Here is a 6167-nt window from a genome sequence, read left to right on the forward strand (position 1 = left end):
TCGCTTATTTAAACGACCAACAAAGCTTGTTTGGGACATCTTCTAACCCGGACTTCATTGGGTGTCAGAGAAATACAAATGGTCGAGATAATATTAAAACTCTCATCCATGGTGACAATGCCTTTCAACATTATCGTTTGATGATGACCGTATTCGTATGCATGTTTACAGGAATCAGAGTTGGTAATTGCAGGACAGATGACGTCAATATGTTCTTGATCGTTTCAAAATATCAACTTAAAGATGATTTGGTCGTATTTAGCTATTTGCAATTCTATAAAACTATATTCATCTATTTTCAACAATATATGATGGCATTTCAGTGACCTTTAGATTCTGGTCCATGTGTTATGGTAAGAACTAGCACGAGCCACGACACGTGAATATGAACATGAAAAACGGGCAAAAAGACATTGTAGTCGGGAGAGAGATAAAGACTGAAGTAGTTCATGTCTGAGATGTTTACCACCTTGTTGAAACCAACAAGCATTGGTTTGGTGATGAAAAACCATCTATCATATCTATCATATAGGCGCAATCACGTATATCATATATACGTGTGTAGCTCTTGAATACCTTTTTTCAAAATGTATTTAGTATCATTTTTACATCTTGATTCCACGTTTTACAAGCCTGTGAAACACCACGTGGAAAGTTCGTATCAGGGGATATTGTTTCCATGTTAAAAGTAAATAAAATAATAATATTTATTCATTGACATCAAGAACATTTTATTGTTTGGATGCCATGGTATATGTTTTATCAAGTTCAATCACATTGTTGCTTCGAAAATGCAGCAGACTTGTTCCTGTACAGGTCGACGTGTTAGCTCACCTGCGTCGAAGTTCATGTCCGTCGCCGGAAAACGTTAATTTCAGCTTGTGCTGAAGCTTGATGTAAAATCACTGAAATTAAAGGTAAGAGATTTAAAACTGTTCAGGGCATTGAAATCAGAATTCCAAACATTAAACAGTTCAAAATTACAAAAACTCTACAATACAAACTTTTTCCCCGCTGTCTTTACTTATATCCTTATATCCCTCAAAAAATTTTTTTGTTGGCGGCCATCTTCAGTTGAAACAACCCCAAACCTCCGACTTTATTGTTGTTTAAATACCTTGGCAGAGTGAGTATGTGAGTGAGTGAGTATATTTTGTTTAACGCCGCTGTGAACAGTATTTCATGTATTTCACGTCTTGTCAGCTGCAATATATGATGCAAATCAAAGCCCATTCATCTTGAACTTGCCATGTCATTATGTTAAGTAAATATTGAAGACCAATTGAAATGTATGTCAACCTAGTTTATTATCCACGTAAATATTCCTAGCTCAATGCAATGTCATCGTTCACCAATTGGTAAATTTGTTCACTTAATTATGAAATTATCACACATCTTGATTGATCTGGCATTGAAATAATGGTAATGTCAAAGCTATTTATGCTCTGTTTCCTTCTTTGATGTCAACGTAAAACAATGTTTATTGAGACTTGTTTGCATCTCTGAAACAAATATCGTATCATATTTGCCTCAAATCATGAATTAGTGCTTATTTATTGTGTTTGGGTGAGTATAGTTTTACGTTGCTTTAATAAATATTTCTGCATAATCTCGACGCGGGATACCAAAAATGAGTTGTCCCGAGCGATTATTAAAGAAACCCATGGAGCAGTGCCCAAAGGCATGAGTATCTAACTCAACACGTGAACTAGATGCGTCACAGTGGAATTCCTTGCCTGTGGGACTTCTGGGTAGCAATCATATACCGCTAAAAATAACAAGATAATGTAAGCCTCGTTTTGGGATAACTAGAGCTTGAAACGTCAGGTCGATGGCGATGGCGATGGCGATGGCGATGGCGATGGCGATGGCGACCTTTAAGGGTATCTATGCTTATTTCTCAGTCACGTTATCTCTCTCTTTTTGCTGAATGATAACATTTGCGTCGCTAACGGTCTTGAACAGTGCCTTGTTTACAGTCTATCGATGGCATGGTTGACAGAGCATGATGGTTAATGTTGTGATTTCCTGATAAAATACTACGTTATTCCTGAAACAGAAACGCTCTTTAATATCATGCGTTTATGTAGAAATCGCTCTGATAGTGTTCTTTTAATGTGCTGTATATCCGTCCACGAAGGTTTTAAAGTGGGACATGTCTAAAACCTGCGTATGTATTAGCATACCTACCATTGTTAATATTTGGCGTTAAACTCTCCTCTGTCACGCACTTACAGCTGTACAATGAAGGGGCACGGGTGGCATTTTCTCTGTGCAGAGTTGCGTCCCTTGGGTACGTTAGAAACCAATAATCGTAGGTTTTAATCCAGGTTTCTAGGTTTGTCAGCACCATGCCCTACTCGTGGGTTCACCAAAGTGGTAAACATCTGAGGCCTACATAACTTCCCATCCCAACCACATTAAGCTGCATCGCCGTGATATAACTGGAATTATGTTCAAAGTGGCGCTAAAATTCACTCCCTCACTATGCAAAAGTGAACTATTAAAAGTCCAATTTCTAGGCTGTAATTATGGAGTCATATTGTGGCTGGACTAACAAGCCTATGCATAGATCAATCAAAGATCGACATCCGGTTCGTAAACTGCGGTACAGATTTTGCTCGATTGCATGATTTGCAAAGCATCTGTACCGTAAATTTAGCGTCAATATATATATTCAAGATCTTTTCAAGTTTTTAATAAAAGGTGGTCACATAATAAGATGCACTTCACGAAGTAAGACCCGTCAGATCTAATACAGATCTTAATTATCGATCAGATCGTCTTGATCGGGCGCAGCCATTTTGTTTGAAGCAAATACAAGCGATATGATAGTGGAAGCTGATTGGTCAGTAGGAAGGACATAGAAAGGACATAACTGTTAATAACCACTGGAGCCGCTACGATCGAGCACTGAAATTCAAGCCTAGTTCGGCAAGGATGGAAACTGGACATTTATAGTCAATTAACTCCCTTGCCTCGAGAAAGTTTCCAGCAGGTCGATAATTGTAAATGAACCTAAATAAAATCTTCTCATTCTTTATGTTTGTTTGGCTAGAACCTGAAGCGGAAACATGTTGGATCGTGACATCCCATGCATCGTGTAGCCAGCATAACTGGACATAGTATTTGTCAGCCATTGCCTTGACGACGAGCTCGAGAATCGCACGTGGAAAGGTGGGATTGGGCTTTGTCTGATCCTGACCTGCGAGACATTCAATGAGACACCATCCCCGTCTCTCTCCAGACATAACGGATCTTGACAAGACAAAAAGTTGCTTGAAAGACAGTCCTTTTTCTACACATCGATTGGATTACACTGTTTAATTATGTAAAGGTTTTTTGATTAAAGGTCATTTGTCGGTTTTTCCTTGATTCATGGATGATAATAAAGGGTGTCTTCTTTCCTTAGGGACTATCATCATCAACAAAAAACACCCCCCTATCAAATTGGTCACAGTAACTAGACGATCGACTTTCTGAGCTGTGGTTTAAATTGGTTAAACTGTCTGCACTTGGTAAGTAATTGTCTCGCCCTTACATGCCACTGTGAAATAAGAATTAAATGCATTTTTATACACTTAGAAATCTATTGAATGTATTTTTTCATTACTCAAAAATACAGATCCATTACCATAACTGTATTGTCAGAGGTTAGCTTCGTCCGCTGGAAATGTTGAATATATATTTTTTTCAAAGAGTGTAATGATAAAATGATAATAATGATAGTAATAATAGTTTACTTGGGGGAGGAGTTATTCATTGCCTCGTGGAAGGTAAGGACTATTCGTACTTAGGGATGCAGGTTAGAGACAAACTCCAGAATGGACATATCACACTTAGGTCAAAATACAAAAGTAGACTCAAGAAATTCTTGAGTTCAGAGCAGAACGCTCGCAATAAAGGCAAAGCCACAAATACGTATGCGGTACCCGTCCTATCGTATTTGATTGGTGTTTGTTGATTGGACGAAACAAAAACAATAGGGTACTGACACCCTCATTCGAAGAAGACACAAAGACCCCACCACCCTTGCTCTTCCTTATATTGCGAATATTTACCAGTTATAATAGGAGGGCCTTGTTTGATTATTGTGGAGGCTCATTATGATAGAATTTCGCCATGCATGTGGTTTGACTCCGACCTCCAACTAAGATACGACCCAAAATATGTAGAGAGCGTCATGGGAAATGATAAATACAACAGTCTTTGGATTAGGCCCGTATACAGCCTCAGTCCTATCCAGCCCAACAAACCTGATCTTGTCCTTTTTGATAAATCAAATGAAATCATTTAAATCGATGAAGTTTGTGTGATGTGATTGACAAGGAAAAACATGACAAATATGCGGACCTCGCTTTCGCATAGTCAGGCTAGCATCCCAAGTACCAAGTTGTCCGTCTCCCCATTGTTCTCGGTGCCTTAGGTTTGGTACCTCCAAATATGTGGCAAGAGATTGGGAGAGTTCCCGGGTTCGCTGCAAGAATTACAGCCCTTCTGACAAGCTGTGTAATGCAGACGACTGCAGTGTTGGGAATTCTTCACATTCTCTGAAAAGTTCTGGGTGTGTTCGACTAGGCAGCGCTTCCTTGGAGAAGTCCCATTCACTGTCTGGGCTGCGTGTAGAGGGGGCACGGACCCTGAGCTGATGATGAACCTAACCAGCCTGACTGTTCCACGTTGAACAAATTCTGTAGTCAGTTCTTACAAATGCATAATTTCGTGTTGCATCAGCGGTGTGGTGTCTAGTCTAGTGTCCAAGTCTTGAAGAAGGAAATTGGACAACGTTATTATAGTGTCATAATATTACACGTAGAACAATACTATATCATTTGTCTCTTTTACAACGACAAAAGAGATGACAAATATATATGATCTTTCCAAACAGACAAATTACACTTTCATTTCATCTACAGGATTATATATTGTCTTTGACCTCAGTTCAAACTGAATAGCCTGCCTGGTAGTTTAGTTCTGTAAGGATATATTGCGGCAAGCTATTGAAGAGTAATACTTTACATAGCTTTTTAAAGCCTATTACAGTTTAGAGTAGTAAGAGAACAGTGTTATGTTTGCGATCGCTCTCATTCCAGTCTCATAATTGCAAACTTTTATACGTACTGCAGTTTACAAATCTAGAATTACTAGTTTCAAGAAGACGTATTTGCTATTTTCGCCATTCAGTCTCATTAAGACCTCAATTGGACTGATGTTTCTCTTCATGACGAATGACATATCTCGAATGTCGACATTTAAACAAACACTAGTTATTACTAACTTAAAATACGTGGATAATGTGTTTTATCCAATGCAGATACATGCCTGTCATGCAAACAGTGAAATCTATACCTGAAGATGACTGTGATGGTCACATGTACATATAAACGCAGTTTTTAGCATGGGGTTTTCTGGATAATTGCCAAGAAGTAAATGCATTCTCTTAGTTGTAATAAATATATACTGAGTCAAATTATAAACTTCACATTTTTAAAAGTAATCTCATATATGATATACAACGGACAAATGTATCAGAGAAGGTAATGTTTAATCATTACTGTCGAAAGAAGGATTTTAATTAACGGTGGTAACCATAATTTGTTCCAAACACCTACGGTATTCGGTAATAACATCAACAGTTTAAATCATAAGTCCCAAGCACGAAAATCTGATGGCACATAAGTTCAGTAGCGTGTATGGCCACCATGTGCGTTGACAACTGCCACACAACGCCTCGGCATGGACCTTGTGATGCTTGTGAACAAATGATTGGGAAGACGACGCCATTGTTGCTGCAAAATGGTTGGTTCTTGAGAGTGCGCAGACTTCTGCCAAGAGCATCCCAGACGTGTTCGATGGGATTGAGGTCGGAAGACCTTGACGGCCAGTCCATGACGTTGACACCCGAATTCCGAAGGAAATTCCTTGTCAAAATTGCTGTGTCGGGACTGGCATTGTCGTGTTGGAAGATCAAACCGGGTCCATGTGCTGCCATAAAAGGCAGAAGTTCTGGTGCCAGTACCTGGTCGCGGTAAGCAGCAGCGATGAGGTTGCCACGGATGACAAGAAGCCTGGAACGTGCATTGCCACAGAAAGCACCCCACACAATGACACTTCCGCCTCGAAATCTGTCAACTTCCTGTACACAAAACTGGGCGTAACGTTCATGA

This window comes from Haliotis cracherodii, unplaced genomic scaffold, assembly GCF_022045235.1.
Source record: "Haliotis cracherodii isolate W230 unplaced genomic scaffold, xgHalCrac1.p SCAF_9, whole genome shotgun sequence".
NCBI lineage: Eukaryota > Metazoa > Mollusca > Gastropoda > Lepetellida > Haliotidae > Haliotis > Haliotis cracherodii.